General features: G+C 60.6%; 1 long non-coding RNA gene across 1 annotated transcript; it reads left to right on the top strand.

Moving 5' to 3' along the window:
- The first annotated feature begins 7,599 nt into the window (after positions 1 to 7,599).
- Positions 7,600 to 10,183, top strand: LOC133060785 (uncharacterized). Its single transcript, XR_009693838.1, has 3 exons — positions 7,600 to 8,263; positions 8,339 to 8,392; positions 9,684 to 10,183. It is a non-coding gene; the product is annotated as an uncharacterized LOC133060785 (long non-coding RNA).
- Positions 10,184 to 12,546: the final 2,363 nt, after the last annotated feature.

The following is a 12,546-nucleotide window of genomic DNA, read 5'->3' as shown; positions in this document are numbered from 1 at the left end:
GTAGATCCAATCAGGGCTTCCTGGGGAGAGAGAATTTTAGTAGGGATGAGATGAGACCTAATTTGAGTCTCATGCTGGCTGTAGGGTGGGCAAGCCTGGTGAGAGGGGGACTGGTCGGGTGAGACCAAGTTCCCACTTAGGACCAGGGGGGCAGTAGAGGGTGGAGAGAAGACAGATTTGAGAGATGTGAGGGAAGCAGCCTGGAGATCTTGGTGCCCGATTTCAAGCCAGAGTTGGAGGAAGGAGGGGGCAGAAAGCAGTGGCTGGGGAAGCAGAGTGGGGAGAGGGTAGGGGCGTGTGGGGCTCCCACCTGCCTTCTGACTGTCACCTAGGAGAGGGCTCCATACACTTAGGGCTGAAGACAAAAGAAAAGCAGCCCCAGATCCCTCTGCCCCATGTTTTCTAGAGAGCCTGGGGATGGTGTGACAGCAAGGGACTATGGGGCTCCGGGTTCCACGGCTGGCACTGCACCGGTCTCTCCCATCCTACCTAGCACCCTGGCTCTTGCCCACAGGGCAGGATGCAGGCATCCCACCAACCGTCTGCAGCATTCGGACAGTGAGAAAACATCCCCCTCCCCTCCTCAATGTTGAGGCTTCAGCCTCACAAAGCCCGCTCCTCTACAAGCTCTCATTTAATCCTCACGGCAACCTGGAGTTAGGCCCTTATCTAGGTTTCACAACTGAGGGCGCCACCTTGGAGGTAAGGGGCCTGCCCTGGGTCCCTCTGCCAAGACTTTTGCTACAGATCATGGGCTTTTACCCCCTCCACTCCCAGAACTATTGGACTCTTGGTGGCCATCTTAGGGAGGTGGAGGCAGCTGTGCCCTGTAGCTTGTGAGCATGTGTGGCGCTGAGAAGGGATGGGAGTGTGTGTGAGTTGCTCAGTTGTGTCCGATTCTTTGCGACCCCACAGACTATAGGCCGCCAAGCTCCTCTGTCCACGGAATTCTCTAGGCAAGAGTACTGGAGTGGGTAGCCATTTCCTTCTCCGGGGGATCTTCCCAAGCCAGGTTTCCTGCTTTGCAGGAGGATTCTTTACTCTCTGAGCCACCAAGGACTGTGTGCAGAGCTGAGAAGGAATGGGTGACTCCTGGTTTGGAGTCGCCAGGGTCCTCGGCAGAAGCAGGGTCCAGTTTCAGTCCCAGATAGGGGAACCAGCTGGGTGGCGCACAGAATCTCCCAAAGGGTCGGGGGTGGAGTAAGACATGCCTGGGCCGGCAAGTAGGGACAAAGAGGGCGCCAGCACACCTGGCGCCGGGCAGCCTGAGCCCGCCAGGCCAGATTCAAAGAGGAGCAGAGTCTGTGATTGGTGGCCCGGGTACCTCGCTCCACCCCTTCTCTCTCACCTCCCAGGCAGCTGGGAAAGAGGGCTGGAGTAGAGAAGGCCCTTCATCCTAAACCCTTAAGCACCTAGCGGTGGACTGGCTGGCAGTGAGCTCAATTAACTCCCTCCCGTACTGCGAGCCCTGCCAGGACCCTGTCTGGCTTTCTGGCCCCGCCGTCAGTCCCAGCGACTTCCCGAGCCTCTCGGCTTGGGTACTTGGGTCTCAGGTCATCCAAACACCCCTCCTCTGAGCCATCCTGCAGTTCGCAGCCTCAACTCGTTTTTTCCCTAGCCCGTCCTCTCGGGAGTGTCCTCTGACTCCTCTCCCAGTGCAAACACAGGCGCCGGCCAGCCTCTCGGAAGGGACAGCTTCCTGGGCCCTAGCCCTTTTCCACTTGGGCACCCCGGCCCTCTGTGCTACCGACCCGGCCCTCTGGGAGTCCCCGCGGGGCGTTGGCCCTGACCGCCCTGCCCTGCCTGGGTCCCCGGGGACCCCGCGCCCAGCTGGGCGCTGGGTGGGGTGGGGGTGGGGTTGGGCGCACACAGTGCGAGACTCTTCGGAGGACCAGCCTGGGGGGTGGGCAGGAACCCGACCCCCGCCTGCGCCCCGCCCCCGGCGCAGATGGCGGGGTGCGGGCGGTCCCGGGCCACAGTTTGGGGCTCGGGTTTCGGCCGCAAGGGGCCCTCTGAGGCCGCGGCCAATCACCGCCCGACCCGGCCTCCCCCAGCGGACGGCAGCCAATCGCTGCCCGGCCCGGCCGCCCCCCGCCCCGCCGCGTCCTTTGTTCCCGCTCGCCCCGGCGGCCCCGGCGGCCCGGCTCCCGGCCCCGGCCTCTGGCCTTGAGACTTCCGGCCTGCGCGGACTCAGCAGCAGGCACGTACCCGTGTACGCGGTGTGTGCACGCGCATGTGTGCCGGGTCCGCCCTGCCTGCCCCAGGGACACTCCGGGTCCGGCCACCAGCACAGGCCTTACCCACGCACATGACCCTAGATGGCCTGGCCAAAGCCCCAGAAGAGCTCTTCCGAGAGGCTGGACTTTGACCATGGGCGGGGGGCTCCGAGTGAGCACCAGGACTGGGCAGTGGTCCAGCTGAGGCCCCACCTTTCCTTCCTGGGCCGCGGTTTTCCTCGCTCTCTCACGCTTCCTTGCCTTTGCTCAGGCTGCTTCCTTGTCTGCCGCCTTTCAGATTGTTGTTGTTTAGTTGCTAAGTTGTGTGGGACTCTTTGTGACCCCGTGGTCTGTAGCCCGCCAGACCCCTCTGTCCATGGGATTTCCCAGGTGAAGAATACTGGAGTGGGTTGCCGTTCCCTTCTCCAGGGGTTCTTCCTGGACCAGGGATCAAACCCGCGTCTCCTGCACTGGCAGGCGGATTCCTTGCCACTGAGCCACCTGGGATACCTGCACCTGATGAACAAGGAGTCTTCCCTCCAGACCTGCCTTGGGGGTCGCATTCTCTGTGACGCCTGTGAGGGCGGCAGATTCCTCCCTCCCCGTGTCCCCATCACTCACCCATCACCATCACGTGGTCCCCTTTAGTCTGGGATCTGCATCAACCGCCAAGGGCCTTAGACTTGGCAGCACCAAGTCCTCATCCCAAATACTTGGGGGGGTCACACAGACCTTCAGACCTATTCTTCGTTCCACCTGAAATGGAGGCTTGTTATCCCAGGCCTGCTGAAGGGATTAAAAAAGCTAAAATCTGCAAAGAAAAGAGTGAGTACCTGATCACCCACACAGACTGCCCTGGCTTGCCCTCCCAGAGTCCCTGCCTCTTCCAAGTTCCCGAATCCAGTGGATGTTCCTCTTGCTCTTCGTCCCCTCCTTTCAGTCCCCTCCCAAGACCTCCAGGCCTTCTGCTCAGGACTCCATCCTCAGTCCCCTTCTCCCCTTATTTCCTCCATGAGCTCATGCACTCCCAGACCTCCACCTGCCCAGCCTGGGTCCCCTGGAGACCTCCACCTGGACATCACTCAGCACCTCAAACCCAGGTTGTGGTAAACTCAAGGTCTTCATCCAGCCACACCTGCTCCTATGCCTGTAAAGGACTCACATCTTCACCACTGCCCAGGTGTGACCCAGGTGTCATCCCCACCCCCACCTGCTTGCTCACCATCCACTCTGACCATATCTTTGGCTCCCAGGTCTGGCTGTCCCACTCTCCCAGGGCTGGTGTCTTCCTTGGCCTATACTCTTGTCCTTTTTACCTTCTCTTCTAATTGGCCTCTTGCTCTCTGCCTCCCCAGTTCTGCAGGGCCCACTGCTTACGAGATTCCTCCTCCCCCTGGTCTCAGCATCCAGGTCCAACTCCTGGGTGTAACTGGAAGGGCCCTGCCACCCAGGCCTGCCTGCCTTCCCGTCTCAGCCACAGGCACATGAGTACTTCAGTCGATAGCCCTTGACACCACGAGGAGCCTAGGAGTGGGTCCACCTTTCCAGGGCTCCCGCAGAGGAGTGATGCCAGGCACGGGGCGGTCAGAGGAACAGTGAAGACTGTGAAGTAGAACCAGCTCAGCAAACAGGTTCTGCACTCAGGGACGCCTGGGTCTGGGTTATGGCTCTGCACTTGCCTGCTTTGTGACTTTGGCTTTGTGAGTCACCCTCTCTGGCTCTCATGTCCCAGATGGGTTTAATACCATCTCTTTGAAGGGCCAGAGGAGAACATAGGACTCAGGGCCAAGAATGGGCAGGGGCTGCCCCCCATCCCAGGTGCTCCCCAGAGCTTGAGCTTCTAAATCACTTGGGGGCGGGGCAGGGCCTGGGCTGAAAGAGCCAGTTGGGAGGCCTGGGCGAGGAGGGAAGGGGCGCGGGGGGGAGGAGAGGAGGGGAAGCTGACAAAAGAGACCAGCTGCTGTTTGCACACAAACCCCAAGTTGATAATGAGTGGAGGGGCGGGGGTGGGGCAGGAACTGTCTTGGCAGGGGCCTCTGCCAGCTGAAGAGTCTGCCCAGGATCACCGTGCCCCTCCCTCCGCCGCCCCCAACCCTGGGCCCTCCCTCCTCGCACCCGGCTGTGCATCTGCCCCCAGGACTGTGGCCGTGGGGGGGCGGATCTGGCCCCCAGCCCAAGGCTCAAATCCTCCCCCTCGGGCCGCACACGTCCTGAGAGCAGTCCTGGGGAAGCCCACTGGAAGGGCTGGGACCTAGGGGGGCCCAAGGGTGCCCGAGGACTCAGAGCCGGCCCAGACTCCCTGCCTCCGAGCTCTGGGCCAGAACGGAGGACCTGAGTGGAGCGCGGAGGGCCCAGAGCTTGGAGAGGAGATGAGGCTCCCAGATGGGAGGCCGGGACGAATCTGCTGACCCCCGGGCCTCCCACAGGGGCAGAGCGACAGACCAGGGCTGAGGGGGAAGGCCAGAAGGCTCCCGTCAGCTGCCCCCACTCCAGCCCCCGGCCCCCAGTCATGCCAGAGGGCCCCTGGGTCGCCCATCAGACAGGGGGAAGATAAACAAGGCCTGAGGAAGACCAGCTGGGACCCTGGGTGTCAGGAGTGGGACCCCCACTCCAGTCACACCTGCTGGGAGGGTCACGGAAGATCCCTGCTCCATCTGTGCCTATCTCCTGAGCCCCCAGAGTCTGGCGGGCCCTTCAGCATCTCCCCGGGGCAAAGAGCTCCCCTCTCCCATACCCGGCTCCTGCCAAGGGGGCTGTGGGTGCAGCTGACAGGCTGAGCCTGTGAAGGAGCGTGCGCCAGCCTAGCAACAGGCTCCCAGGGGCTGGGAGAGGCAGCACCAGGCGGGGAGGGCAGCTCCCATGCCCTCCCCTCCTCCACCCCCACCCCATGCCCAAGCTCCCTGTTAACACCTGCTCCAGAAGACGGTTGGCTCCAAGACCGAGAGCCAGGATCCAGCACACTGCACTTCCTGGGGCTTTGGGCTTCTGCAAGCCAGACGCTAAGGAGTGGAGGGCCACACTCTGCAGGGGGCAGCCTCGGGGAAACCTCCCCCTTGTGGAACCTGAGCCCCCGGCCGGCCGGACACCGCTGGAGAGAGGACTGACCCTCCGGGCTCCTTCTCAGCCATTGACTCTCCTTCTCTCAAGCCTGGAGGGGGACTGGGTGCCGTGGGAGAGAAGGAGGGCAGTCCAGGGAGCTGGGAGAGCTGGGCAAAGGCTAGGCAGTGGGACTGGGAGGGGCATAGGAGACGCTGAGCAGGAGGCTTGAGTGCCAAGGCGTGTTTGTCCTGAGGTCCGTAGTACAGAGCGACAGAAGATGCTGAGGAAGAAGCAGTGAGACAGACAGGGCTGTGGGGAGACCTTGGCCACAGTCCAGCGAGAGGCGGCGGCCAGGTGGATCTGGGCGCAGAGGAGTTGTGGTCTTGGTGTAGGGATATCACCGGGGGTCCTGGGGTCACGAAGGCCTGGCTCCCAGTCCACATCGTGAGCCTCTCTGGGGCTCACCTCCTTCAGCTGTAATTTGTGGGTGCTATGAGGCCTCCCTGGCAGGTTAATCAGGAGGGTTGGAGATGGAAGGCACACGGGAGTGCTCCTGAAGGTGAACTGTTGTCACTGGTGGGAGGAGGAGTGGCTTGAATGGGGCCCGGTCTCCTGAGTCACAGGTGGCCTCTGCGAGGTCAGAGCAGCACACGGGGGCTCACTTCCCCTCCTGGGGGTGGGGGGCGGTGGGCGCACACGGAGAAGGTTGATGGGCTGGGGGGTGGGGCTCAGAAGTGCAGGATGTGTCCCTGAGCCCAGGCTCGACCTGGGCAAGAACAGGGTTGCTGACGTGGTGGCCCGCAGAAGCCTGGGTGCCACAGGGAAAAAGCGGGGCAGGGTCAGGAAGCCAGCACCCCACAATGGTCCAGATGGTGAGTGGGGCTGGACCTTGAAGGCTGTCAGAGTGCAGAGAGGAAGCTCTCCCATCCCCAGTGTGTGCTCAGGCGCCCATTTTGCCAAACCTGAATGAGTGCGTGTCCAGGGGTTGCACCCTTAGGATGGAGAAGGCCCGCTTAAGACCCCAAGCCCAGTGCTGAGAAGGCCAGCCCGGTGCCACCCTGAGAAGGGACCAGGCTGGCTGGGGCTCAAAGTCTCACCCGGCCCACCCTCCCAGACCCAGGCCACAGAGGAGGCATTGATGGCAAAAGAGGCGTCCAGAGGCTGCTGCAGCTGGGGCAGCGTGGACATCACTGGGCTGGCAGGGGAAGAAGGATGATCCTCGGGCTCCAGGGCCCATGTCTGAGCATCTGGGGTCAGTGAGGGAACCCCAGGCATCCTCTCCCTGAGAGGCTTCCACGTGGCAGGCAGGCAGGGCATCTGACTCAGGGCCCACACAGCCCAGAAGGAAACACCCTGGACCTTCCCTCCCAGGTGTTGGCAGGAGGCAGAGGGCCCCCCTCTGCCCTCATAATGGATGGTCTCAACCCTGCCTAGACTTCTTCAGTGACCCTCCAGCACCAGGCAGAATCAGGGCACCTGTGCCTGGCCCACCTCTCAGGCTTTGCTCCCCACCCCCAACCAGAGCTTCCACTCACCTGGCACGCCCCCACTCCCTCTCTGATTCTCTGCCCAGAGCCCACTGGGCTCCCCACCCACCTTGCCTGCCTGTTTTCAGGGTTTCCCTACCCCTCAAGCCTCAGCTCAGCTTGCCTCCCCCACAGAGCCTTCTAGGATTTCTCCAGGCCAGTTGAGGCCCTCCCAGGCTCTCCCTGCATTTTGCAGGCACCTCCAGTGTCCTTATCATCTTAATTATCATGCTAGATTGTAACTGTTCTCATGCAGAACTGCTTAGGACAAAAGGGTTCTTCCTCTCTTTCCTCTCGTAGGCAGCAAATAAACATTAGAGTGGCCAGTGGCCAACTCTGCCCACCGCAGCCTTCTGCTGATGCCCACGTGAGCTGTCCACTCCAGGGACCACCTGGCCAGGGTGCTTTCAGAACAGGCAACTGCTTCGGAGCAAGCCAGGCCCCATTTACCTGCCCCTGAGCCCAGGGAGACACATGTGTGCCGAGAGGCACCCACACAGACACAGGCACTTGAACACACCTGCACACACAAACACACGTGTGCACACACACTGACACACTTCTACACAGTCAGATGTGCACACATCTACACATGCATGCACACAGACACACAGACACACATGCACCCACAGGCACATCTGCAGACACATGCACCCAAGACCCACTCACATAAGACCCACCCTCAGAGACACATAGGTACACTTGCACACACAGAACATACTTGCACACACAAGGACCCACCAGTGCACAACCCTGCCAGGCCTCAGCGCGGGCGGAGGGACTGCTAATCTAGGTCCCCCAGCTGCCACCGCCTTCCTCCTAGAGCCCCCAGGCCGGCAGGGGGCGCCCGAGGCCCCTTCCGTCCAGGCCCAGCCCTGGCGGGAGGGAGCGCGCGCGGGTGCCACCCACCGTCCGCCCTCCCAAGCTAAGTCCCCTTTGTTCCCCCACCCGGAAAGAGGCCGCCGCACCGGGGAAGCACCCAGCTACAGTGTTCTCCAGGCGCCGATCCTGCGCGCTCGTCTTGGTCCCGGAGATGACCGAGTCCCGGCACACGGACCGCCACGACCACTAGGAGGGAGAGCCAGCTCATCATCGCCCACTACCGGTCCAGGCAGGACCATGCGACCCCCGGGCCCCCGCAAGCCCACCGCCTCACAGGCCTGCAGCCCTGCCCCCTGCCCCTGCCCCCTCGTCTCCCTGAAGTTTGTTAAGTGTTCTCCCCTGGGAGGGGGCCACCCAGAACATTGAAAAGGGAGCAAGAATCCCAAAGGCAAGCCTTCGGTCCTCCCCTTCTGCCAGTGTCCAGCTCTCTGGCCCCAAGGAGCCTCCAGTGAGGACTTTGATTCCTAAAGAACAGAAGCTTGGGGGCCTCCCTCTCCTCTCGCCCTGAAACCTGGAGTCCTGGAGCTGTGCTAGGCAGAGATTATACACACTGGAGTCATTCAAGACCTGCCTCTGCTGCTGCTAAGTTCAGGGCCTTGGGTGAGTGCATGACCCTTCTGAGCTTCAGTTTTCCCATCTGTAAAATGGGCTTTCCTGACACTCCCTACCTTGCAGGTGGATGTGAGGATACACAAGTCGGTGGATACCTGGCGTGGGGCCCGGCGCACAGTGAGTGGAAGCTGGCTTCTGTCCTTGTGGTGATTCCTGTGTGCTGACCCCTTTCCTGACTGAGCCCCTGGACAGAGTTTGGACCTCAGTAGAGAGCCCCACACTACACGCTCACTAAACCCTGGGACCTGCCCAGGATGGGGCAGCATGGGGACGCTGCACCTGTGCCATCAGCAGACTGCACGTGTCAGGGAAGAGCCTGGCAAGATGCCAGGCCATGTTTTTCAAGTGGTTGGTTTCTCCGGGATGTGGGGCTGGGCTCATAACCCGGTTCTTCCTCCTTGTTCAGGAGGGGGGGGCTCGGCTGGCTCTCGCTGTCCACTCCTCCCCACCCCCTTCCCAGTTGTCCACCATAATTAGGCTCTCTGTGGCTCGGGAGGGGGTGTCTGTGCCTCCTCTCCACCCCCAGACTCAGGCTCACCCAGGGAGAGGGTCCACCCGCCCTCAGGGGCATTGCTGCCTTCGTGCAGGCAGGTGGTGAGCCCTGGCCAAGCCTGTGGTAGAGGTGGGCGCTCCTGCCCTCGCCCCTGGCCTGGCCCCTTGCTCAGTGGTCAGCCGTGCGTGGGGCTCAGCAGGGCCCAGGAGGCTGCTCTCGTCATTAGCGGCCGGCCTCACTCCAAGTGAATTAGCTGGTCCTCAGGGAGTGAGCGCTGAGGCCTGCAGGCTCCTGGCACTGGCCAGTGATTCATTGAACACAGCCTCACCCCTGCCAGAGGCCAGCAGCATCCCTGCCCCCAGCCCAGCAGCCTGACTGGAGGCCGGGGCGCAGGGCTGGTACCCAGAGCAGCCCAGGCTGCCCGTCCATCTGCCCCTGTCATCCTATTCATCGGGCTGCTCCCCGCTGGCTCCGTGGCGCTTGCCTCCATCTACCAGCCCCTCCCATATGCAGGCCTGGTGGCCTTGGATCCGCGCCCGGCTTCCGCCAACCTGGCCTGCCCCGCCAGGCTCTGTCTCCTGCTCCCTTTGTCCCCTGGGTACCTTGAGTAACCCGAAGGAGGCCCCCTCATCCTTTTCCCTCCTCCTTCTGTGCCTTCCTGACCCCCCTCAACCGAAGCCCTGGGATACACTTAACTGGTCTTGATGAAAAACAGAAGCTCTGTCTATGCATAGGAGGTTCCTGGTAGCTAGCTGCCTGGGGCCAGTTCCTGCCAGGGGCCCTCAGGCCAGGGCCCCCCTCCTTCTTAGAACTAAGGTGGGTGGGGAAGGCACAACCTTGGTCTCTGCCACAGAAGCCCTTAGGAGCCCACACACGTCCCCTCGATGACCACCCTCTGCACTTTCATTTACTCAGCAGGAGCCAGGTGTTGAGAGGCCAGTGCTGCTGAATGAATGAGTGGATGCCCTCCCCACACAGAAGCGACTTCTCTTCGTCAACACTTCTGACTCACATCTTGTCAAATCTCTCCAGCTTGAAAACCTTCCTCCTGCAGCTGCTGATTGGAGAGCATCCACATTTCATGGCCAGAGACCTGAATTCCGGGGCCAGCCGATTGTCCACGAGCTGGATGATCACCACTTTGAGCCAGCTGTTCCCCATGGTCGTGCGGGGCTTGCCGTCCCTCAGGCTGACTCTGAGGATTAGACGCGTTTTATCCTGTACAGGGAACACAGGGCATCGAGATACCACCCAAAGACAGCCACCGCGGACTCATTCCAAGTGTTCTTCCTGGGGGGGCTCCCTAGCACATATGTGGGCAATTTCCCCTGTATTGTTCTATAATCCTTGATGGTTGCTCTATAATTGCTCTCAAATGGTTTAATCATAATAAATTGCATCTGCAGAGCAGTTTACACACTGTAACTCTTCCTGCACCCTCCCTCCCACCTGAGAAACTGAGGCTCAGAGAAGTTAATGAACTTCGCTAAGACCACACAGTGAGCAAGGAGGCAGAGCTCACCCCTCCCCAGGCTGTGGGGCCGGCGGGTCCCCAGGCCACTGTGTCCCCAGGTACCGTGTCCCCAGTTCTGGGCAGGGGCGGGAGGCACAGAGAGCCTGGCAGAAGACATGGAGGCTGTCTGGGATCTGACGGCTGGTGGGGAGGGGGCATTTCACCAGGTGTGAGGGTGTCCAGGCAGGATTGTATGCTCACCTGTGGGTGCAGGTAGGCATTCAGGCTGAGACCAGGTGACCCCCAAAGGGGGCTTAGTTAGGGGTCATACCTCCCAGCGTGAGATGAGGAACCAGCTTAGTTTCAAGATCCCTTTCTGTTCTTAGGTTTAGGTGACTCAGAAACTTCTAGAAAAAGACTGGGCCAAATGAAATGCTTCCATTGGAATGGAAAGCAGTGCTTCCATTGCTTCCAGTTGCACCCAGACAGACTGTTTTATTAGCTGTTTGTTGGATTTGCTTGTGTGCTGTCGTTTCGGTCAGAAAACTGAGGCACGAGGGAGGTACGTGGACTGGGCCCAGGAGCACAGAGAGGTGAGAATTGGAGGCGGTGACAGCAAAGCAGAGCCTGTGTGAAGGGGATGCGGCAGGGAGGAGTGATCCGCAGGGGAGACCGCCAGTCCACCCAGAGCAGCCTCCTCATCTTTGAGTCCAGTTCAGAACATGCCTCCTCTGCGAAGCCCTCCCTGACTGCTCAGCAGAACTTGTCTGCTCTCTCCCGGGGGTTCTCGCTGTTGTGGTCCTTGTTACAGTGTATACTTTCCAGACTGTGCCTGCCTCCCTCAGTGGGTGGTGACCAGGGAGGGAGCCTGTGGGTGGATGCTAACATTTGGGACTGCTTAAAAATACAGAGAAATACAAAGGAAACTAAAGCAAACACCCGTGTACCTGTGGAGAGCGGCTCTGTGCGCCAACCCCGAGATGGGAGGGGCGCCACCGTGACCGCAAACGCCAGCAAGCGCGCGCTCAGATTCGCGCATGCGTGAACACGCATGTCTGGCTCACAGTAAGGAAACCTGTCGCCAGACATGGCTATGTGTTCACAGTTGCACTTCCAAGGCACGTGCACACCCATCAGGAGGTGGGAGGCCTGGAATGGGACCTGGTCCAGAGAAGAGAAGTTGGGCCAAGGCCAGGGGTGTGGCTGCTGTGCCCCGGCCGTGTGCCTGTCTGCCAAGGGTGTCCAGGCCAGCACCAGGCCTGCCCCCAGCTGTCACTTTAACTGTGTGCTTCTATCTTGATTGGCAAGCCAGGCCCCCCATCAATGGAGAGCCCAGAAGGAAGCCACCAGGGTTGGGGCTCCCTGACCCTATTTCTGGGGTTTCAGGCTGCAACACTTCCTGGCCTTTCCTACCGGCCCCTGTGGCTCCTGGATGACATACACACGGGCATAGCCACTGTGGACAGATAAGGACTCAGGTCCCCTGGAAGGTGGACCCGTGGGCAGGGATCAGAGCCTTCAGGGTGGAGCTGGGTGACCTTGGGGCTAATACCACCAACCACACCGCCACAGTTCCTTGAAAGGCAACCATCGTGAGCTCTGTGTGTGGAGAAGAAAAATTACCACCAAATAATAATAAAGGGGCTTCCCTGGTGGCTTGGCTGGGAAAGAACACGCCTGCCAATGCAGGAGACTCCAGAGATGCAAATTTGATCCCTGGGTCAGGAAGATCCCCTGGAGAAGAAAATGGCGATTCTGTCCAGGATTCTTGCCTGGAAAATTCCTGGCAAGGAATTTTGAGGGAAGGAGCCTGGCGGGCTACAGTCCACAGGGTCACAAAGTGTTGGACATGACTGAGCAGACACACAACAAGCTCTAAGTTGTGGGTTGCTTTCTTATTCAGATGTGAACAAAATGACTGCCGCCCAGTGTCTTGCAAGAGCGCCAGTCTCCAAGCACTTCAGTTCTCTCCATCTGACCCCAGCTCAGCTCTAGGTCTTGCATGGGCACATCTGGGGCTTCAAAACTCAGCAGGACTCAAAGGCTCTGAGCCTCAGACGGCAGCTTGGAATTTGAAAAGGGTCCCCTCCACATTGCACTGGTAACTTGTGAGCCCCTCGGGAGCCCGTGGCCTTCCCCAGGAAGCCAGTTCAGGGAATGAAGGGGCACCAGACTGGGTGGTGGCTCTTTCCAGCGCGCTGCGGGGTCCCCTGAGGGACTAGCTGGGGTTCAGCCGGGGAAACACCCAGGTTGACAGTTCTAAGAAAGAGGTAGGGAGGCAGTCGGTGGCCCCTGTGTTCCGCCCTCCTGGGGCTTGTTCCTGGG

This window comes from Dama dama, chromosome 8 (genome assembly GCF_033118175.1).
Source record: "Dama dama isolate Ldn47 chromosome 8, ASM3311817v1, whole genome shotgun sequence".
Lineage (NCBI taxonomy): Eukaryota > Metazoa > Chordata > Mammalia > Artiodactyla > Cervidae > Dama > Dama dama.
The sequence above is the reverse complement of the archived record's forward strand: the minus strand, read 5'-3'. Positions and strand labels throughout refer to the sequence as shown.